General features: G+C 33.8%; 1 protein-coding gene across 1 annotated transcript in view; it reads right to left on the bottom strand.

Moving 5' to 3' along the window:
• The window catches only part of LRP1B (LDL receptor related protein 1B), a 1542074-nt gene that overhangs the window by 892314 nt on the left and 624185 nt on the right, over positions 1-25575 (bottom strand). The gene's annotated exons all lie outside the window — the stretch shown is intronic.

Genomic DNA, 25575 nt, shown 5'->3' with positions numbered 1-25575 from the left:
GATGTACAGGAAAAAAAAACTGCCTAGGGCCAAAGGGGTGGGCTCTTGATTATGAACCAAACAGCTGTTTCCCTGTTTTACACTCTACCCAACCTTCTTTCTTATTAGCACAACCCATCTCCAAATACAGCGGTAAAAACAACAAATACTTGCTTCACCAGTTTCCTTTCAGTTCTGACATGATCAGAAGTGATCATTTGAGCCAATCCAGAAGAATTAGGCATGATGCAAAATGTGTTTACCTTCTGCTAAAGTTTTTTTCCTTTTAGTAAAAAGAGACTTTTGAGAAGCGATATTTATTTTATTTGGCAGTTTTTTTTGTGTGTTTGTTTAAAATGCAACTCCACTCTAAACATCATCTAACGATGGCCACCACCCAGGGGATAAGCATTAAATTAAGGAAGTTCAGAAGCCATGAGTGAGATCCTGGAACTACGCTGCCCTCAGAATAACGATATTGAAAAGTGACAAATACCTTACTATTTAACAGATTTAATTATGCATCCTGTATCTTACTACTGGAAAGAGTGTTACGTGGAACTCTCAGGTAATGAATAATTAACTAAGCAACAGAGGCTAACTAAATGGGGATTTATAGAATATTTGTGTCATTTAAATATAATTAGCACATAAAGAGCCCATGAACGTGTAAATATATATGTATATTTAGTATTACAAATGAAATCATTGGGTAGAAAATATATTTCCAACTAAACAAGGAAATAAAGAACTTCCTCTAATAGTATACATATAACAAGTCTGGGCCCAAATATAAATCTCAATGAAGTCCCAAGTCATTCTTTGCTAATTATAAAACGTTTGTCTGCTGAAGAGAACAATCCTCTCCCAGAAACCTTCTTTGAAACGACAGTTATACAGAGAGTACTCAGTGGCTTGTCCTTTCAGAATGTACTGTTTTATACTTCTAAATGGGATATCTACTCATTTTTAGAAAGCAAACTTATGTCCCTTAAAATGAAGATAAAGAGCTGGCAATAAATGTATCTCATATTCCACGTATTCAGAGTTAGACTCTTGAGTGTTTACTTACATAGAGAATTAATTTCAAAGTTATTACACAAACTGAAAGTACAAACAGGAAATGTAAAGCAACCCCAAGACTTGTAACTCAGGAAAGCACCATCGCCCTGAACTTTGGAGGGATAAATCGAGAAAGCAATATTAATGGAGGCTAGGAGCTGAGGCCTTCTGGCAAAAGTCAGAGCCTTGATGGCATCTCTGATCAGGCTGGAACCACAGAGAAAATGCAGCCACAGCGGGAGTGGCCACCTGACTAAAGTGAGAAGCAGAAATACCCTGGCTTCTCTCCTCCTCCTGACCTCCAGCCTTCCCTCTGCCCTCTCCTCCACCTCCCTCCTGGCCAACTCTGACCCGAAAGCAGTTGGCAAGTTCGTTTCTTTGTCTGCTTGTGCACTAGATTATTAGCTTTATAGAAGTAGTTTTGCTCACTACTTTGCTCTTTAGAATTAAGACAATGACTGACAAATAGTACAGAATATTTTTTTTATTTCTTTCTGGTCTAAACATTTTAAACAACATTAACATTTAAAGTAGGTACAAATTCTATTCATACAAATTATCACTTTCAGGAGTGATTTTCTTAGTGAAAAAATATTGTAAATAAGCTGCTTTAAAACATTTGAAGAACCATAAAAATTATAAATACTTAAAAGTAAAACATCTAAATGGGTCACAGTATTGAAAATCATCTTTTTCTTTAGCATATGTATCATTTTTTTAACTATTTCCAGGCTCGAGGTACTTGCTGGTCGTAGGTAGGGAGTTATTCCCCTTTCAGACCTCCGAGATACCTTTTAATACCTTACAAAATAAACAATGTGGGGTTATATGAAGAAGAATGCCCTAAGTCTATAGAACTATCTCTCTGGGCAAGGTCTTTATAGACCCCTTGTAGGAGATAATTACTTAAAATAAAAGTCTATCCTTCATGTCATTGCATTCCACTACACTCCATTGTCACTTTTACTTCACTGAGAGGGAATCCAGACACAAGCACATATCCTTTCACTTATCGCCCCCACAAGTACCTGACCCAGGAGGGGAAGTTTTCAGATGCATTTAACAGGGATATATTAAGGGAGGAAGATTTAATAGCTGCAATAAGCCAAATCAACCCCTACAACTTGTGCAGAGTGCTGGGAGTGCCTGCTTAGAATATAAGAACAAAGAAGGGTGACCTTTTCAATGTAACATGCAACTTCTTTGTCTTTTTATGCATTCTGCCTTGAACATTAGTTATATTCAACCAACCCCTTCTTTAATAGAACTGTTTGTATGACCTACTTGATCAATATTTTACTTTGCTTTGGCCCTATTAATAAGGTAAAATATGTATTTCATTTACATTTTGGCTGGTAATGATGAGGTGCATTACATTTTTGAAGAACAGTCTTAACAGGTGCATGGGGCCATAGGAGGGCATCTGCAAGTGGTCAACAGATGGGCACGGCAGTAAGAGAGGAGCACCAGGTAACCAGCACATGGACACAGCAAGCGAAAGGCAATTCCACTGAGCAGAGTGTGACTAGACCAGCAGTAAAACTTTGCCATTTTGGCATACAGTAGGATGCTCATTGCAGTAGCTGGAATTTGTACTATGACATTTTTGGCCGAGTCAGGAAGAGAGAGTTCTAAAATCTCCATATGATATTTGGTTCAAAATTTAGCAATATTTTCACAGACAATTTTGCTCATTCTACTTTAACAAGTTCTGCTACTCTTTTTTTGGGTTTCCAAAAGACTTGGGCTCTTCATACTCACAGATCAATTTTGAAACTGGGGTCAATATCCATCCAATTCACCAATACACACAAAACCGAAGTGAATTTTTTAAAGCATTCACCATATTTACAGGAAAAGAATTACAAACCTTAAAGTGATAATGTGTTTCATTGTGGCATGTATCTAATGGAAGAATTGATTCATCTATTCATTATAAAGGCTTGGTGAAATGTTAGTACTTTATTATATACAGCACGAGAGGCTAAATCTTCCTATAAATACAGCTCCGATAATTTTAGTTCTTAGCTTAAAAATCTTTTCTTCTTAATTGCTCATATCAAAAAGTTCAAATTATGGTCCCAAATTTAAGGTTCTCCTTAATCTTGTGCCAAAGCTTCTTAGGGTAATATGTCCTGTAAATGCTTTGTACAATCTCTATACTTGTTGCTCTTACCCAAATATGGCATACATGTTCTCTCTTCAGCCAGCGCTGACTCACCACCCATTTCTATCCAATCTTAACTAGTCTTCAAAACCCAGTTCAAATATTTTAAATAAATATATTTTTATTCTCCCAATTCCCATTGCAGGGCTTTAAATTTTCTTAATAAAACATACTCTGTTATTGCACTTAAAAAATGTATCTTATTTGTTTCTAAATTGAATTCCTATAGGAATTTTGAATGCAGGCTTAGCACAGTGTGTTAAGTATAGTTGAAGTTCAATGTATATTTGATAAATAAATTTCAGAGTATATCCTGAGTATAAATTCAAAGTAACTGAGATGTTCTTGAAAATACCACTTAATAGTTTTATGCTAATAAGTTGATCAAATTAATCTAAAACAGTACTAGTAGAAATATTTTAGCTAGTTCATTAAGATTTTTCCTTTACATGTACTTTTTTGTAGGTAACACTTACAAAATGTTGGGGAGAACTTAAAATATCTTTTTACTTAAATGTTGAAACAAATTCCCCCAGTAATAATTTATTTAAATGTATACTCTATAAATATGTGGTTTCTAAACAAAGGTAAGTTCAACACAAATTCTTTTCAAATTATGATAAACCCTTAGTAAGTAGGTTAGGGTTTTGGGGCTCAGTTTGACTTGCCTTTCCATACCATGCTTTTACTTCATCCAGCATTCAGTTCTTATTTTGACACAAACTCAAGGGAGAGTACTTTTCTGTACATAATGATCAGCATGTCTGTAAAGATCTTTTATAATTTGATAAATTACACATGGAAATAAATTATATGTGAAAAAAAACACGCATAATCCCCAGCAGTTTTAAAATACAATAGCCGCCTCTCTTATTTTACTTAACAAATTCAAATAATTATTATTTTGAGTTGGGTAAGCATAAAGTTATTGATTTTCCTAATTTTTATTTTTATTTTTAATTCTATGTTCAGTAGATTTTAAATATGATTTTTATTTATTTTAGAGAGAGAGGAAAGGAGAGGGAGAGAAATATCAACTGGCTTCCTCCTGCACACTTTCTACTGGGGATCGAGCCCGAAACCTGGGAATTGAACTGGAAACATTCTGGTTCATGTGAAGACACTCATCCAACTGACCCACACTGCCAGGGCCCAAATTTTTATTTTTTGTGTTTTTCACACTATTGCAACAAATCTATTTTACAAATATATCACAAACTTAGAGATTATTTAGTCATTTGATGGTTCTAGTTTCTCCAATACATGTAAATATAAGGAAATAATTTCCCTAAATTAAAAGTGCAAGGAGTTACTTCTATCAATATTTGGATATTCCCTTTCAGACAACTAAAGAGAGATACACAAGTCACATAATAGCACAAGTTATGCCTGTGATCTGAAATTTCACATTTATCATAAATTATACAGTTGTAATAAACACAAGCACCAAAGCTTTCATATATAAAGATTAGTTAATTTCTTCTGGAGTATCTTTCAATTTAATGGGTTATATAAATCTAAATCTATTTTATTTTACATATTTCTCAGGACATTTTTATATGTTCAGTTGGTCTCAATGACAGTAGCTAATTGGAAACTAGCCATTAATTTCAAATGGAGAGTTTCAAATTTGCATTTTCATTAACTATTATATTGGGGGGGGGGAAAGAGACCAGAACACTACCATTTAACCCAGCCTTGGTTCTTAGTCTTTTTTATATATAATATAAAACATGCATTTAAATTTGACCAATTCCTAAAAGATAAAAATTGGTATTTTTAGGAGTGTGGTATCATTTTTTTTAACTTTATTTTTATTGTTGACACTATTACAGATGTCTCCATTTTCCCACCTCTGCCCGCCTCCACCCAGTCCCCACCCCTCTTCCCTCTGGCTCTCACCACACTGTGGTCTGTGTCTATGGGTTGTGCATATATGTTCTTTGGATAATCCCTTTGCTAGGGGGAAAGGCACATAATAAGAATAGAGCCACAGTTGTTTAATAATTATTCACCTTACTAACTATATATAAAATATTTTCTTACAGACCCTGGGAGACTGGAAGATGTGTTGCAAGAAGAAAAACACACACAAAAAAACCGGGCTATAAAAAGAAATATATTTTAAAAGCAGACCAAAGGCAGGGCACACTGATTTGGTTGCTGTGCCCAGACCCTGACCCCCTCCTGGAGTTTGCCTCAGGAATGCTGACCATTCTCTGGCCTCAGGAACAGACTGAGCTGTTGGTAACATCACAGCAGATTAGCCACCTTGGTATTCGGCTTGGAGCTCCGGAAGGCCACCCTGCAGAACTGCAGACCCTGTCCCCTCTTGTCCCTGCTACGCTAGAAGCTTGCAGAGGCCTGTGGCTTTCTCTCTCACCCTGGGCAATCAGCCAACTGGCCAGGGGAGTGAGAACAGAATTTCCAGGGTGACAGACTGCTCTCCCCACACTGCCGGCATTATTGCAATAAATGCTTACACATGATTCAACCCAGTATCTGCTTATTTTGGCTCAAGTAGTGACAGGAGGCCTAGGACCCATTGTGTCTGGTATCACTCGCCCTCACCATCTTCCATTCGGTCCCTCCCCAGCCCGCCCCTCTGACAGCTGCCAGTCTCTTCCCTGCATCCATGCCACAGGGATGACATGCGTTTCTATTGGTTCTTGACCTTTTTTTATTTTTTATTTCAAAGTAAGTCAAGGTAGAGGTTCCTTCAGGAAACCATGACAGATTTGACCATTCTTAAGTAAATATCTCTTCCCTTAAGAAATATCTTCAAGATGAACAAAAACTCTCTGTGGTTTTAAAATTCTTTATTTTTATAGGAAAAAGGGAATTTTAACTATGATTGAAGGGGAAGACACAGTTTACTATGTGAAAATAGGTCATTTCTCTCAATATCTGTCAAACTTCAGTTAAAATCAGTCTTTGGTATCCCATTATAACACACATTTGGTTGATTCAGCTTTTAACTCAAATGAAAATACTGTATCATGAAGATGACAGGAGAGCACAAGAACTGATGAGTCGTAAAGCAACAGGAGAGTCCGTTGGCATGGGGTTACCTCAAACTTCATAAAATATCCAGCCACTAAAAATTATGGGTAATAGAACTACAATTGTTGCTGTCATTGATAAAACATCAATAATATTTTATCTCTTGGTCATTGATAAAACATAATGGAATGCTAAAATTGTAGAAAAATTTTGACTTTATTAGTCCAACTTATTTAAAGTTAGCATTAAATAAATTTCAAAAAATCACACAGCTTGTTAATAGCAAAAAATGAAAATAAATGCCATATAATTTATACATTTAATAAAAATTTGGATTTCAATGAGATATAGAAGCTTCTCATAATAAGAACCTACACTGAAATGGTTAAATTTCCCAGTTTTAACGAATAACAAAAATATTCTAATTTTTAAAGTATTTTGGCAATGTTTAGACATTTGAAATGAAGTTTCCTAACCATCAATGCCTATTCATAAATATCAGTTAATATAACTACAAAATGGTTGAAATGCAAGACCATATTTAAAAAAGAACAATATTTCTTGTCAAAATACATCATACAACAAGATAACAATGTAATGTTACTAACTTTAGAAATGTTTCATGCCAACACTGGTATAAAAGCTTCACTACAATGCAGATAATCTACATGTTCATACTTCACCATGTCATTAAATATATTCTTATCTCTTTATAGATTCTTTAGTTTGCTACTAAATAATTAGCATCTCAAATTCTTTAAAAAAATCAGGTTTTGCAGCTGGTTAAATGTAAGATTAAAATGATTACTCTAGGATATTTAATGTGATCTAAAATTAAGTGGAAAAGTCATCTAATCAAAGCACAATTATAGAAAGTCTCAAGCTACTCTTTAGGGCCCCTGGTTTATAGTGTGCATACCTGTGATTATTTTGTCAATGCCCAAGATGTGGGAATTTACACATAGTTGTGGAGATGAGGCCTGCCTAAAAATATGCTAAGCTACCTGAAGAAAGAAAAAAAGCAAAAGCAAAAAAAAAAAAAGCAAACTAATGAAAAATAAATTGCAGAAGAGGAAGGTGCAAAAAGAGGTTAAGCATTTATCAAGCATGCCATAATACAGAGGGAAACGTTACTTGGTGGTGGAGAAGTCCCTTGGCTTTCTTGTGCTACACATATATCACATCAAGTTAGAAAATATCACAGATAAACATTGCATCATATAATACAGTATTCTGAGCACAAATAAGGGAGAGATTTTAAATGTCAGTGCATAATGGACATCTCACATGCAGCTTTTATTCTAATTTGTTTTGCTGATTTTACTCTTGATAGTGATACCCAGGCTGTTAGTTACTGAGATGATGATACCTTACCACAGTTGTGAATTCTTATAAAATATTTAATTCAGACCTTCAGTTTCTAAACTAGAAAACCATGTACATAAATTTAGAAATTATGTAAGTATAGGTGTCTCTTATTGACAATGACTTCAATTCTACAACACTTAATTGTTTAAAGTACAGTTGTCACGATATTAAAAATAATGCCATGTAGAGGCTGTGGAGAAAAGGGAACCCGCATGCACTCTTATTAAGGTTGTAAATTGGTGTAACCGTTAGTGACAACAGGATGGAGGTTCCTCAAAAAATTTAAAAAAGAACTATAATCTGATCCAGCAATCCTCACTTCTGGGTATATATCTAAAGATATCAAAAGCACTAAATCAAAACATATGCACTAAGTCAAAATCCAAAGCATTAAATCAAAAACAATGAACATACTCACCCCTATGTTCACTGCAGCATTATTAACAATAACCAAGTGATGGATAAAGAAGTGGCAATTATACAGAGGAATATTAATCAGCCACAAAAAGAAATAAAATCTCTCCATTTATTCTAAATGAAATAAGTCAGAGAGAAAGAAAAATATGCTATGATTTCACTTATATGTGAAATCTATAAATAAATAAATCAATAAATAAATACTAAACAAACAAAATAGAAAAAACACACTCATAGATACAGAGAACAAACTAGTGGTTGACAGATGGAAAGGGGTTTGGGGGATGGGTAAATAAGATGGAAGGGATTAAAAAGCACAAATTGCCAGTTATAAAATGAGTCATGGGGATCTAAAGTACAGCATAGGAAATATAGTCAATAATACTGTAATAGCCATGTATGGGTACTAGACTTATTGCGGTGATCACTTCATAAGTTATATAAAAGTCTAATTACTGTGCTGTATATCTAAAACTAATATAATATTGTATGTCAACTGTAATTGAAAAATTTAAAAAACAATTAAATATTCCTATGTAGTGTTTTTTTTCTGTATGCCTTAGCAAAATTATGTATTTCAGCTACAATTAATTGATATTCTCTGCTAGAAATAATATTTTTCACATAATATAGAGAAATATGCTGATATTAAAAAAGACTGTATACAAAGTTAGTTGGGGAGAGTTTTAGTCAAGATGGCAATGTAGGTAAATGCTGTGCTTGCCTCCACCTATGACTGCATGAAAATTACAACTAAATCATAGAACAACAACCCTTGAGAGTTACATGATGCCTAGTTGAGCATATTTCCTATAATTAAGGATCTAAAGAAGAAGCTACATCAAGACTGGTAAGAGAGGCAGAGAAGCAAAACAGGCTGGTCCTAAAACCACCTGTGGCTGTTAAGAATGCCCGCCTCTGCCCCGTCTAGCTTTGCAGGCCACCCCTCAGGGCCAGTGGGGTGACGTGGGCTGCCAGGTAAGCCAGACCCTCTCCTGGTGGGGCCTGGCTTCCTGAACTGGCTTATTGCTTACACTCAATTTGGAAAGAAAGGTGGCTGATGTAAGCCTGGTGCTGAGGGTGGGCTTAGGTTAGGTCCCACCCTTAGGTATCTATTTATTTTGCTTTAGGAAGAGGCCCCCACACTCTGATTTCCTGCTGGAAGGTCACCATCTTGGGCCCCAGAGGGGACTGCCTAGTGGCAGCGGGCTGAGTTCCACATTATGTATTATATAGATTATTATATATTATACACATATATATATATATATCCGAAAATTCTTCACAAACAAGTGAACATCAGCTGATTTCTCAATTTCATAAGACTCTCTGCAATTCCTCTCAGCAGATTCAGATGAAAGGCTTTGGAGGCACCAAGAGCTTTGGATTCTGGTTATGACTCAAAATCTCCTAGCATAGTACTTGGCAAGGCTTCCGTATAGCCTCAATTTTGAAAGAAAAGTCAACCCTAAAAGTCAACCCTAAAATTATATTGGGCAAAAGCTGTGAGGTCAATACCCAAAATAATTTCTTGACCACTGGCAAACAATTGTCATTTAAAATACAAAACCCTTAAAATGAGCATATAGATGAAGTTTCTATATTAAATTCCAAAACCGCCAAAAGTCACACACACACATCTTTCTGGAAAGAGACGATTAGAAAGAAACAGGGTTAAGGAAGAGCTTATAGACCTCTAACAACACTGAAATCTGAGTTGATTATATCACCACAAGCCACAAGAGAGTATGTCCTATGTCAGTCCTGCCTCGTTCTCCATTATCAGATAAATACTTTCTTTTAGTTTCCCCTGCCTAAACTTACTTATTCTCAGGCATTTCCCAGGCTGAATTAACATTTTTGCCCAGTAAAAATGTCCCATACACGATGATTCCTGACTGTGAATTACACAAAATCAACACTGTATCTCTATTTCTCATCTTTAAAAAAATAATTATTTCTTCACCAAGCACTCATCCTCCTGCCTTTCCTGCTGTGAGTATATTTATTCATTTGATTGAAATAAAATAAGGACCGTTACAAAAATTCATGGAGCTCAGGATTGGCTTCAGTGAGCTGAGGAAAAAAAAAAAAAATAATGGTATAAATGATTCTCTAGTTTGGAAAACAAGATGTGAAGAGTGAAGCTACAGAGGAGCAAATGTTATGTGACAGCAATTAAAATGTCCACTGAATATACAGTTAGTACAAAATAAAGAAAACAAGTTTTTCATGTGTGAAGTAATATATATATTCTTTTCTGGCAAATATTCCATAGTTTTATGGTGTTCATTTTGCATACATTATCTAGTAGTTTTAGCTCCTTTAATGTAGCTTTAGTTCCTTTAAACTAGTAGTTTAGCTCCTTAATCCATATCTGTGAGCCTCATCTTTTGTCTTAGTTATTAGATTTGGAAAATAATTTTATATACATTTTTAGTGCGGGCGTACTATGTCCCTGACTTGACTTCTAAGTTAAGATTACCACCTTTAAATATTGAACAATAATTAAAATACAAATCTCAACTTATTGGGTAGGATTCTTTACTTTTTAATTGCATAATGACAGGAAAGCAGGTCATGTAAAACCTAAATTTTGCTTTAAAACCGCATCCACTGATGCTCCTGAAAAAAATACACGTTTAAATAACTATGTCAACTTTCAGGACTTTTCAAGTTAAATCAGACACTCTTAGTTTTAAGTGATCATGAAAATAGATTAGCCTTTCTTTTAAATAAATTTGCTTTGCCACTGGCCAGCAATTGTAATTTAAAGCTACTCGCATAGCAAACACTATAAATCAGGTTCATAATAGAAATTCTGACAGCCTTTTATCACAGTACTTGGTAAAAATGTGTAAAAAAACCACAAATTATGAATGTCTCTTGATTGACTATATAAACCAGGACATCTGTTTCCATATAGCAAGGCCCTGAGCGGTGGAATCTCCCCAGGCTTTTAGAGTGTCTAAACTGCAATAGTTATGGTTATTACAATGTCTATGATTCAAATACTAAATGATGTATCAATGTTGGCACATGTTATAGGGAATTTGGGAGCTGGATAATTGGTCCTAAAGGTACAAATTTACCTTATTTTTCAGTTGTAAAGTTTGATCTTTACACTTAGACAACTGAAAATGAATACAGATTCTTCCTGATGTTCTAGGATAACAGTATTTACATGCTAGGTGTCAATCTTTGAAATTGGTCACCTAACTCCAAAACTCTTTTTATGAGAAAGTGAATTAACTCAAGATAAGACACCATCTCTGCAGTCAAGGAACTTACATTACAGGCCGCCTAGGGACGTGGGTGTTAAACTGTTAGTTGCAATGTATTTAAATAAGTACTCATAATTACACACATAAAAATTTCTAAGATACCACGAGGCCACAAAAAGAGAGCCTTTAATTGTATAGTCTGGGTTGAGGAAAAATGCCTCCATGGAGGAAAATACTTTTGAGTAGATTCTTAAAAGACAGCTACAAAATTTCTAGGATTATAAAGTAAGAGGAGGAAAGAAAACTTGGAGTTTCAAGACAGCATGAGAAACAAAGTCAAAATTACAGATATTGCACTAGGGAGGACAATTATTTCCCAATGCTAAGGCATAAATAAGCATGAAAGAAGTGGAGGGGGCCTGTGTAATACAGAAACAGAGAAACAGAGAAATAAAACAGGTCATTTCTGAAGCATTTAAAACAATTTTAAACTCATTTATTTGTACTGATAAAATATTTTCACTTGCTTACCAGATAGTGTTTTATATTCTTTTATTTTTCCCACAGTGATAGTGTGTTAACAGAGGCTAGGGCTGAAGGATGCAGTTCCTAGGTAAAGGCGCCTGTGTCCTTAGGCAAAGTCACATAGCTGCTGCACCCTTCGGTTTCCTCTTTTAATTGGGAAAATAATCCAGACAACCCCTGTGGTATTCATTAGCGGTACAATTATTCTAGAGGCTGAAAACCTTAAGGCCACTATCTTTATCATTATTTTGGTGAACTTTATAGATTAAAAAATGAATGTCTATTTCTGAATGCATTTTTAGATCCCAAATGATGAAATAATAGCAAAATATAATTCAATATAAAAAGCTAGTGTCAATGAAAACCAACAAATACAGAAGGGTAACATGATTTCTACCGTTGATTTTAAAGCTGATGCTGCTCTTCCTTTCAGCCATGCAAGAAAGGACACATTGTGTATTATTTAATTCTCAGTTATCAAAAATAGAAAGGACACAAGGACTTAAGTAAAGTTTTCTTTAGAACTGAATCTTATTAAATTTCTCGCACTGTTAAAGGAGTTACTAAGTAATGCAGTGGGCTACATTTTGAAGCAAACGTTATAACTAATGAAACATTATTTGTAGTGGCTATAGACGAAGCCAGTGATGAGACTTTTAATCACAGTAATGTGATGGCATTTCATTGAAGGATTAAGCTAAAATTGATTACCATTGTTACTCTCTGATGCTCTGATATTATTCACAAATGAAATCTGTAGATGTATGTTGGCTCTTTTATAAATATTATTTGCTCAACTGGCATTTTTATAAATACTAGATTGGGAGAAAAACAGGTATGTCATATTCACATTAAAATTAACACAAATAAATATTGTCTTACTGGGCACATTTATAGTACACAGAAAATGTCTCTAGAAAAAAACACAGATGTGCAGACCGGACACACACAAAAAGACATACCACTCTACTCTGTAGAAACTAACTTGTGTAGAAAAGAGAACTTGGAAATATAACTTTGTGTTTAGTTTTAATGTCACATAGATATGATTTCAATAAATTTCCAGAGTAGATATAACAGAGAAAATTGAATTTTTCTTCCTTCTTTTTTAGGTATTTCCCTTAGCTAAAATTACTGACAGTATATCACTGTGCATACTCTATTATTATCTATGTATCCATTTCATTTGGCTCCAATTTACTAACATATCTATTTTGTCCCTCACTATCACAAATTACAAATGCAACTCCCGGTATCTCCAGTAAAATATGGGACCAACTTTTAAATTGGAGGAAAAAAATTGACAATGTTGGAAAAATGCATTAAAGGAAACTAACTCAGTGGGCAAATAGGGATAAAAAGAAAACTTGTACTAGCTCAAAAGACATTTTGGATTTTTTATTACTGTATTGTAAAATGATGCTAATAAGTGAATTTCCACATATAAGCTTTCTTCTATAATATGACTCATTTGCACAAGCTATTCATAAAATGATAGTTCAAACATTAATGGCTACAATGTCCCTGACATTGTGCTTCAGTCTGGTGGATATATATATATATATATATATATATATATATATATATACATATATATACACACACATACACACATATATGACATATTTACATGTCATAGGGCTTAAAGTCTAGTTGGGAAGGTATAAACACAGACCAATACTTTCGCTTCAAAATTTAACTGAACACCCATTGAAGAATGGGAACATGTCTAATTTTTTCTGCGTTATATCTCCTCTCCTTATGTGGAACCTAGATTAATATATGTTAATATAGGCTACTAGATTAATATATGTTAAAGAAATAAACAAATGAAGGTATGGACCCAGAGACAGCACTGAGAAGGAGCACTGAATTAAAAGTAGAGATTCAGAATGACTTCTTTTAGGGATAAAGAGAACACAAGTAACCTGAGTGAATAATATTCATCCACTTAAAAGTTTAAATGTCCTAATGTCAACTATTATAAAACTGTCACGTGTTTTTAAAAATTGGCTTACAGTGTTGCTCACCATGAATAAGACAAAATGAAATTTAAAGTACGGTCAAAAAGGGCCAAAAGCACTAGTGCTGCTATAACCCCCGAACATATAGAAACACCTCTCCTGTACCAGGAAGAGTGGTCTAAAGCCATGTTAGTAAGAGCTGTACAAAGTGCTTTAAGGACATTTTTCGTATTTAATCCTCAGCTCAGGCATTATTATTGTCCTCATTTCCAGACAAAGAAATGGATGCTTAGAAGTTAACTGGCTTAGTTATAAGTACACCACTAGCAGGTTGCACAGCCGGGAAATGATCCCAGGCCTGTCTGCCTTCAGAACCCACAATGCTGTAGTTAATGCAGGCGATCTACCAAGAATGAGGGTAACTGCTGCACAGTTGCAGCAATAATACAGTAATAATAATAAAAAGCTACCATTTACCAATTGCCTGCTATCTTTGAGAGACTGGTAGGCATTTTACCTATATTATCTTCTGTTAATCCTCACTTCAATTTAGGATTTAAGCACTATTTTCACGAATTAAATGGCAAGAAAGCCGAGCTTCAGAATTAAGCTGTATAACTTGCTTAAGATTTTAAAGTTAGTAAATGACAGAGCTTAGATTCAAGTGTGGACAGTTTTGAAATCCAAATTCTGTTCTCAGGTTGCTGAGCTACCAAAGGAAACAAAGTAGTAGCAATAGAAATTGAGAGAAATTTGCCCATATTAGTGATTTTTTTTAAACAAAGACATTACTCTAGACACACATAACCCCTGAGCCAAGTATTGGCTCTAAATACTGCAGTGGATCTTTACAGCGGCACCAAGTCCCAGATATTTTGCTTTCTCTAGGAAAAGCTGAATTCCTTAATATGATCTTTTTATCTAAAATAAAAATCACTATCACTTTTTATTTGGGTATAATGGTTTTAATACCGCTGTGAAATTTCTCACTAGGCATATCAAAATATTTAACTGCATCTCTTCTTTGCATATAAATATTGCAGTGGTTCCCTTCAGCTTCCTGGCATCAAGGCCAAATTCCATGGCCTAGCATCTATGACTTCCATAATATAGTCAATGTTTCATCATCAGGTCTTACACGCTAATATCCCAATACAAATGCTCTGCTCCAGTCTGAATTGCATCCTTTTACACACCCTTCACTTCCTGCCCAGCTGGGCGTGGCTCAGCGGTTGAGCGTTGACCTGGGATCCTAGGCGACTGGGGTTCGATTCCCGGTCAGGGCACATGCCCGGGTTGCGGGCTTGATCAATGACTCTCTCCTCATTGATGTTTCTATCTCTCTCTCTCCCTCTCCCTTCCTCTCTCTGAAATCAATAAAGATACATTTAAAAATAAATAAATAAACACCCTTCACTTCCTCTTGTCACTCTATTTTTGCTTATCCCACTTCAATTTGGAGAAAATGCTTTACCTCAATCACTTTTTGAAAATGAGCAATTAGATTTACAAATGCACAATGTTTTGCAGCATCTTGTGACCTATCCGGCAAACCCCAAAAGGTGACAAAATATCCCTTACTAATATTAAAGCACTGATTTATGATCACATTTTAATTTATACTGAGATGTTTTTAGATATTTCTGAGAGTAGTTTCAATTATCTGCTTACAACTTCTATATAACTAGCTATTCTATAACACACTTGGAGGAAAAAAAACTATCACCAATACTGATATTACTATCAATGCCACTCATTGATACTGTTATTATTAGCTCACAAATATGGTTACATAATAAAACAAAACTATACAGAATATTAGAGTAGGTAGTGTTAAAACATCTAGACTTTTTGTTATTATTTTTATTGATAAAAACATGGCCTGCATTACTGAGTTTGTCAGAATACTGCAAACGTCATGTCTGTCCACCCCAAGACGGGACGATCTTCTGGAGGCCTGTGCTGAGCAGATGGGCAACGTCTGCCGCCAAATGCCTGTCAGGGTTACGCTGCATTTGCTTCTGCCAGCAACGCAAGCATCACCTGTTCATACTTCACATCTCAGACGGGGACTCATTCTCACGTTGTCATTATTATTATAGTCTATAATCTGACGGGAGAGACAACCATGGATTTCTAAAATATGTATGTGCTCAGTTAAGTATCAACTTGGCAACACTCTTACTTTGGAGATATTTTTGTAACATAATGAATTTCTTTGTCATATGTTCAGACAATGGAGAAAACTACCTGCTACTAGCATATGTTACAAGGATGCTAGGCTCATTTTTTTCAAGTCCTCTCTGCTTTGTTAGAGAACTTGAAGTTGTATTAGTTATTTAAATTTTAAGTATGAAATGGGGAGAAAAGGGGCAAATTATTAGCTGCTTCTTAGAATGAAGACATTGAATACAAGATAAGTGCCTTCATCTCCAAATATTTCAGGCAACAATAGTATGAACGAACTCATTTCTGAGCCCTATAGAATTAAATACAAAAGAAGATGTATTGAGGCCCACGGTTAAGAAACTGTCTTAAAACACAAAAAATAAGCTTCTGTGTAGTTGGGAAACAGATTTATCCATTAAACTAATGTGATCCTGATAGTGTTTAATTCTTATATGTTTTAGTAGACTTAGTTGCTTAAAATATTTTAGGGTGAATTATATCAGTTTTTATTTTGTATTTTTAAATAGAAGCATCTAAAAATTGAAACACTAAATTCAAAACAATGCAATTTATTGTCCTCCCTGTTTAATTCAGCCATTTGAGCTTTACTAAAAGCTCCCTTAGTAAGGGTATATAATCTTTAATTTATGAATGTGAAATTCTGGTTATTTCATCTATATGAGGCTAAATTTTACGAGGGCTAAAATCAGCTTCCATCTTTCTCATCTTTGTATTAATACATAAAAAGAGTTTGAGGTTTTAACTAAGGTTGAAAACAATTGTTTAGTGATTTATGAAACACTGGAATGAACTGATATTTACTTAAATGAGACAATAACTTAGTTATATTTTGACCTTAAAAATTTCAGAAACTGATAATCTATTATGATACTAATTTCAGATTCTTCCAAAATCCCTAATACCACTATTTGCTGTAAAAATCTGTTTTAAATTTGGAATGCAGAAGTAAAGGGTTTTTATGATATGGCTAATTCAGGACTCTCAAAGATTATTTCTGAGTATGGCTTGTTTCATTTCACACTTCTGTACACATGGACTATAAATATCTCTGTCCATTGCACCACTGGGATAATCACAGTTACATTGCCCTACTTCTGATTCTGTTCTAAGGATTACTCCCATAATTTGGGAATACAGTCCATTTAATAATCCTTCCAAGGAATGAGAAGACATTCTTCCTCTTTTGTATTCCTGGATCTCTAATTCCTTAAGGTAACCTATACAGTGTGAATATTGTTGTAAAAAAGAAACTCAGAAAGATTCCAGATGTGTCTAAATCATTGTCATAAGAAGTAAATTACTTGTCAATACAATTACCTCATCTCATTTTATCTCAAACATATAGGTGATTAATTGTTCAAGTCAATAGCATGCAACATTGTAGGCCTGATGCTAGTTTTCAAAATAAAGAACCTGGTTAGAAATTTAACACTTTTTTATAAGCTTCTTTGGTGGAATGTGGATGGTAGCAATTACTTTAAATAGAATCAGTGTTTTGTTTTTTTTTTCTTGCTTTTCAATTGCCATGTGTACTTCAAGGTATTTTACAAAAGTTACAGTTAATTCTCAAAATAATATTCCTAAAAAGAAACTAGACAGGGTGAGAAATAGAATATGTGGGAGAAAAGAAAAGCTAATAACAAGTTCATAGAATGTAATACATGCATTTGTTATGCATTTTAGCTTTGGAGTGGTGTTTTGTGTGACAGAGCTGAATTTACTTTTTCTGAAAATGTAGTTTTGAGAATATAGATGTGACAAGTTAATACTAATATTCTAGTTGAAAAAATATAGAGAGTTAAATGTACTCTAAGTTATCATTAAATTGAAATAATGCTGAATGCACAATAGTACAGCTTGAAACAGAAATGAATAAATTATCAGCTGCTATAGTTATACTGGTATTGCTTACAACAGGCTTATTAGAATGGCACTCAGGAATTTTCTTTAGGATTGGCATAGCTGAGTGCTTCCAAGAAGAGTAGAATGCAAGTAATTAGGTTAAAATAAAACCAAAAACAACTATTTGTCATCTTCAAAATAAATTTTGTCATTGGTATTTTTGTTGACTATTAAAAATCTGAAGAAAGAAAAGACTCTATTTTGCATATGTCAAGTGTTAAAAAAAATTAGGCCATACTGATCACAGTAGAATTACTCAGTAGATTCCCTTGTTTGGATCCCCCAAAACAATAGTTCCTCAGCACTTTGGAAAATACTTTATTTTAGAGCAGTTAGAATGCTCTAGGGAATATCATTTGGCTAACAAAACATAAAAACTAAACTATTATTGATTGGGATGATTGACATCATTATAGAATGGTATTAACTTCGAATTACATGATTTATAAGATTTTGGGTATAAGAGTAATACAAAGGTAAAAGTTATTTAAATGGTTGCTACAATACCTTTAACAGTCAATTAGATACATATATGAATTTTGTAGTCTGTGTACAAACAAAAGAGGATATTTGTTTTAAGGAGAAGTCAAAATTATCAAGAAAACATGACTTCCCTTGGTCATCCAAATAAGAAAAGAAACTACAGATATTATAATAATTTCTTTAATATAGAAATCAATTTCTTTATTATTTTGCCGTACAATATGCTACAATGAGTAGTAGAATTTAATGTCTAAAAGTCCAGATCAAAATAAAAATTTTGTTTTATTTTTGTAATAAAAATATGAAATTTTAGATAAACCAGTATTTAATTTCCCTATTGCAAATTGATATAATGTTAGTAAAACATGGCCATTTCAAAAGTATCAGTGATGGTTAATTTTGACATTTTTGCCATTCTTCACATCATTTTCAGCACAGCTTTTCCCATTGCACAGTACAATTTTTAAGTATGTATTTATTGTAAAACATGGCCATTTAAAACTTATGGCAATATCTTATATGGGTAGCAGAATGAATACAGAAAAATGGGCTTAATTCTCTCTATAAGCCTTCTTCTAAGTAGATGCTTTTAACAACTAATTTGATCCCTGTAACAAAACAATGAGGTAGGTATTATTATTCCCATTTTACAAGCGAGAAAACTGAGGCATAAAGCCTTTACTCCTAATCACTAAGTAGAAGATCTTTCCTCAAAATAAATCACTTGCCTTTTTTATTTGACTACGAGAGAAGTTATTTTCATAAATTTTAAGTATGAAGATATATAAAAATGGTGATCTGGGGGTATCAATAGGATAATCATATAAATTATTTTCTAAACCAAAATATTTCTGGAGAATGAAATAAATCTTTTAAAACCACATTGAGACAATAGGAAAACTGTACTTCACCCAGGCAAATAGAAATATAGATCAACATAGGTATAATGAAGTAGGTATGATTAGATCTTGGAGGAAGAATGTGAGAATTTTTGTATTTCCATGTAAGAAATTATACAGTAGTTAATTTAATGAAAGTTAATTTATGCAATCCTAAATACTGATATATATGTACACATATATACACACAGACACACGTTATATAACATATTAGAGATACTTGTTAAAATACTAGTGCATAGGTTTCTTTGTATTTTAAGTAACAGTTTTTTTTAATCCTCACTGATGATATGTTTATAATAAGAGAGAGAGGAAGGGAGAGGGAGAGAAGGCGAAGCATCATTGCTAGAGAGGAAAATCTACCCAGACTGGGGATGGATGTTCCCTGGGTATGTGCCCTGATTAGGAGTCATACATGTGACCCTTTGGTGCATGGGAGGACTCTCCAACCACGGAGCAACATTGGCCAGGGCACTAGTGCATAGTTTATAGTAGCAGAAAATAGTTTTCAAAAATGCCATATTAAATTATTTGCTTGAAATCAGCTCAATAGTCCACAATGGGTAGGCTTAATGATCATGTCTATATGATGTCTTAGGTGTAGCTTATAGGTGACCTTTGTAAATGGATTCAATGACTTGTACTAAATATTTTTCCCCATACTTAAATTTCCTATAAGCTTACTTGATGATGGATCTTCTTGGAGAAAGATATTATACAATAATCTTGCATTTGAAATCTTTTTTAATAATTATCTATAGTCATAATTAGAGAAGTCATTTTAAGAATATTTTTTTAGAGAAGCCTTCTTCAAAGGGAACCACATCTCCAATTCTTCTTTCCCAGAAAGTCCAACAAAATTGACTTTCCAGGGATAATTTGAAATGAGATGTTTTGCTTTAGATTCTTTCGTGGGAAGCATATTCCTTTTACACTGTTACTAAACAGAAACTTTCATTTTGTTTGAGCTATAGCTTTGGTTCTAACTAAATTTTATATATTTTGAAGACAAAAAACATCTCATTAACTTTAATAATTTCATCATTTTCAATAAAATAAGAGAAATATTCAGATGTATTTAATCCAGCTCAGCGAAGTACCTCCAAAATGTGTTTATCTTGACTTTTCCATCTATGATCCCAGCGTTAACCAAACAACAATCATAAAACAAAAAGCAAAATCAAACACTAATTTTGATCCCAGTTAATTTGTAGAGAAACTTCATATTGTAAGTCAGGAAGCCACCTTATTACAGAAACCACATCCTAAGAGCATTTCCAGGATAAGTCCAGGGTAGTACAGAAGACAGCTTCCACCAGCTAGTCACACATTCTGACCTCCAGATATAGAATGAGCCTTGGATTGTGGCAAGATCTTCACAGCCGGTTTCACTTCCTAACATCTGTGTAATATTAAGCAGTTTCTTTCAAACTATCTGGGCTGTATTTGTAATCTTAAATGCAAGCAGTTGGGATCAATAAATTTTAGAATGTTTTAGATATCTGCGGCTTCAGGACTCTTCCTGGAAAGCAGCCGTGAGGGAAGTCAGCTAGGTCCATCTCCATTATCACAGCCAGGAAAAACTCTCTGGAAACAGGCAGTGAGGAAACAATTTCTTTATTCTTAAAAATATAGAAGACTTTACAATAAAAGGAAGGAACAGCGAAATAGCCTAATAATTTTCAGGCTAAAAGGGATTATCACTGCTAATAAGTCAGTCCCTTATTAGGCCTTGAAATAAGCTGTGCTGGAGCTTGGTTAAAGTGAGCCTTTTTTTTTTTTTTTTTTTTACTCTAACTAGAAGATTAAATAAAAGACTTGAAAATAAATAGCAACAATACAGGCATTTTTGATTCTGCTGAGGAGTAATTCTGAGTAGCCGATGTCTTTACCTGGTGGCAGGAATGGGCGCTCAGAAAGAGCCTGAGATCTCTGCTCGAAGGCATCCCTGCACCCTAACTGCGGGAAGGGTGGCTCGGTGCATTGTAACTATATGCTGCTAAGAGCTACGTAGGAGGAAAAGCTCACAAGTAAACCAAAACCTAAAAGCTGAGCATGTTCAGGGGTAATCAGTTGTGAAAGTTTGGAATGAGTCTGTTTATTAACAACACAGTCCTCAAAATAAAATGTCATTTGGTTCTATGCATTCCTAATGGCTTACTCTATTACAAATGGGCTTATTCCACTTTGAATGTTATTTACTATGTCCTCATGTTTCCTGGTTTCTTTCTTTTTCTTTCACTTTGTCATTTACATGTAAATAACATATCAAAATTTATTTATTCTTCCCCAGGAACCTTATCCATTAAAATTCTTTATATTTCCATGAGATTTAAATTTGCATTAAACAAGGTATTTGATCAAATATATTGACTTTCTCTTAAGTATATATAGCAATATAGATGAAGCAAGATTGCAGCAGTGCTATTACAACCAATTTCTCTACATGGCATCCAGTGCAATGCAGAGTTTAAGGTCAGGCTGATATAAGTAAGACTTTCAATGACTAGCCTCACGGTCTTGAAAGAGTTACTAATCTCTCAAATATTTTGTCCTCTCAATACAAATATCGTATAGTGATATCTGTCATTCAAGTGATTCCAAGTACGAAATTAAATGGAATAAAATATGCAATAGTCCAGACACATAATAAATTATGTTAACACATCTCCAACAAAATTGGTTAACTAGTTAATTAGGTGACTGCATGTATAGTGGAAAGGGTGGAGGCTTTCCATAAAAGCATAGTTGGGTTTGAATCTTGGCTCTATTACTTATCAGTGCTGACCATGGGTAATTTACATAACATTTTCCCTTCACCCATTGGTTCATTAGAAAAATGGGGAAAATAAAACTATCAGAGGATTATTATGAGGTCAGCACGAGACAAGTTTTGTAAAGATCTAGCACATAAAAGATGTTCAATAAGGGTCAATTCACTTCCTCCCTCTTCCTATAGTGTATAAAACTTGGCCCATAGCACACTCCTGCAAGTTATTAATTCATTCAAGAAATATTATAGCACAACTATGTGCAAAATATGGAGATGTATATCCAAATCTGTGAAAATAGTAGTGCAAAAGAGACAATAGTCTTATTCTTATGAAATATATTCTACAAATCAAGACAACAATGTAAACAAATAAATGAATAAAATTATTTCAGAGAGTAATAAAGAATATAAAGTAAATGAGGGTGATATGGTAAAAAATGATAATGTGAGAGGGGAATGTAGTTTCTAATTTGGGTAGTCAGGGATGGTATTTCTGAAGAGGTAATATTTTAGCAGACTTAAGGTTTCAGCCACACAACAGATTGGAAAGAGATAGTTTGGTAGGAAGGAGAAAAGTGGACATAGTTGGACATCATAATTAGAGGTTATATAGCTGTACTGAGTTGGCTGTATGGGAATTTTTGTTATACAGAAAAGCAAAAGGCAGAAAGGCTGGAGAAAAAAAATTAAGATCCTAACAGTTAAATGTATATTTTTGAAAGAACAAAATTATAAGCAAGACTTATAGATTATTTAAAACCAATCTATTTTAATACAGACACTGCATTTTAGATTCAAAATAAAGTTACACGGCTTCCAAATTCCAAGAAAATTCCTTAAATAATTTAATCTGAATTGCAATGGGAAAGCTAAGTTGTGTTTTTAGTTCTATATGTGTTTTTACTGCTATCTACATTTTAGGACATAATCTTATAAAAAACATTGGGTGAAAGGAAAATAATATATTTAAAAGAATATTCATTGTAACATTTATAAGAGAAAATATTAAAACTAAATATTCAGAAGTAGAGAATATGTTGAATAAATTATGATTTTCTCATACAAGTGAATATTATGTAGTTATTTAAAAAGATGATGCAGGTCTATATTAACATGAAAATATAAAAAAATTGAATAAAGCATTAGGTTATGTAACAACATAAGCAGTTTAATATAATTTGTATAACATTATATATCTCTCTTTAGACACCACAGTGTATTGTGTGAGTATGTGAAATCATAGCTATACACGTATATCTATCTATTCCTACACCTCGAAGAATATTCAGTAGCATGTTATGATCATTATGGGTAACTTCAAGTAATGGCATTTATTACTGAATTCTTATTTTAAAAATTATGCCCTATGTTGTGATTTTGTTTACACTAAGATTACATATGGACAAAACAGAATATTGTTCCTGACTTTTAAATAAAAGACCCTAATAATAAGCATTTTGGCTCTTGTTTCTCTAATAAAATAATCATGATTTAGCAATACTTTTCAAAATTTCATCTCCTATGACAACTTTCCATTACTTTAAGGTATATTACAGTGATAATGTATTTAAATTAGGGTATCATTCTACAAGAACCAAAAATACCCATTCATTGTACATTATTAAAACTATCTTAGCTACGCACATTTTCCCTCTTAAAAATATTTAAATGTTAACAATTTGCTGATTTTTTTTTTTTTTTTTACTTTACTTGGATTGTATAGTTCTGTAGTTTTAGCTTCAATTTCTAAGAGGACAGAATTATTTTAATACTCATAAATCACGGAGTCTCAGATAAGGAAATAGAAGATAAAATATTCTATAGACACCAAGAATATAATACTGAATCCTAATAGTTCAAATGAATCATTAGCCATTTGGACTAAGGATTAGGTCTTAGTATCTCTAGCCTATGATATTACCGAGAAATAATGAAACCACAGAAAACCTAAAGTAGTAAAATTAAAAGTAGTAAATGTAACATCTGTTCCAACTTTGGGAACAGATCCATGTCAGGTATAAGTATCCCTAATACTTGTTCTTTATATTTTATATGAATTTGGGGAGGGTGGGGAGATACCTCTCAGGGAGAAAAAAAATAAAACAAAAACTGAAAATGCCAAGGTCCTCCAAAGAACTGAAAATAGCTATTTACCAATCCATCCCTTTGTAACAGTTATGACATTGAGTCATAATATATGAGAATTACTGTGAAAACAGGATTTAAATGGATACATGTGCCGGCATCAGACTTGCTTGAATGTATAGTAAATGAAATGTCAGCTACTTTTGAACACTCGCGGCTGTTGGGGTAGTGCATGTCATGGGGATATGTGGATGTGTCAGTGTGGATGTGTCTTCTGTGCCACTACACTAATGCAGTTGATCCAACAAATTCCCTTGGCTTTCACCTGCCACCCTCAGACTCCCTGTGTCAAGCACTGATTATTATCAGAGACAAGAGAAATAACGGACTACAAAGCATGGCTGATCAAAACATTGCTCCAAATACGTCAAGAGAAAAAATGTAACTTGAGCAAAAGAGTGCTGGAATGTATTGATTAGTTAAAAGCATAAACAGAATGTTGTGATAAGAATTTTTTTAATACTGTTTTTCAAGAAGAGAATCTGATACTGAACCAGAATATAAATAGAACAAGGTTGTCACTGTGTTTTCTATAAACTACTGCACCTCATACCAGGCTGTCTGGAAATAGGAAAAGAGCCATTACATTAGAGTTAAATTTACTTGGGCTGTGAAAATTATCAATCCCAAACCACCTACTGCTAATCAGCAAACACCAGGCAGTTTTGCCACAACAGGCGACTATCGGGGAACTGTAAAACTATCAGTTTTGGCTAATGCAGTTAAATGTTCAGAGTTCTTATCCAGACCGAGATTTTGACTTTTAATTCCAGCGCACACTGACCTCTTCATCCGAAACAACCTTTGTAGCTTGAAGCCCCGCTAAAGTAATTTTCTTAAATTAATCAGATTTTCTCAGTGGGGTTCCACAGCAGGAAAGAAAATTCATACAAATGAGCTCTTTTCTCACCTGCAGTTTCTCTTTGGTTCTGAACAACATTATGCAATAATGTATTTTACATGAAGAATTATTCCTGATAAATACAAAGATAACTTTCCTAAGCAGAAGTACACAGTCATGTGGGTCTTTATTTCCAAGCAACCAATAGAGGGGAGTTGAGTATATTCTCAGCTATGTCACTGTCATAATTAAGCCTTATGTTTTATCAAGATCTTGTATATGTATTGTACTCAACACAACTAGAAATGCTATGTCTTATACTTTTGTGTAATTTTTAAGGTATACTTTTATCATATAAAACATATTTCCCAAAGGATTTTATTTATTCTGCCCTCTTAGAGTTTTCCTAAAAATTTAGAGGAAAACAAATAATAATAATAAAAAGAGAGTAATCAAAGGGAAAACTCTTTGCAGGTAGAAATTTATAAATCCTGAATCTCTCAAAGTTATACCTTTCCAGTTAAAAAAATAGGGCCTGCAGTGTTTGGGGAAGTGATACCTTTTCAATTATAAGATAGTGTCTGTGGTACATGGGCTAATGGCTCCCTAAAGTAGTACAAGTTCTAATCCCAT

This window comes from Miniopterus schreibersii, assembly GCF_964146895.1.
Source record: "Miniopterus schreibersii genome assembly, chromosome: 7".
NCBI classification, from domain to species: Eukaryota; Metazoa; Chordata; class Mammalia; order Chiroptera; family Miniopteridae; genus Miniopterus; species Miniopterus schreibersii.
Note: the sequence above shows the minus strand (reverse complement) of the source record. Positions and strands in the feature narration are given on the sequence as shown.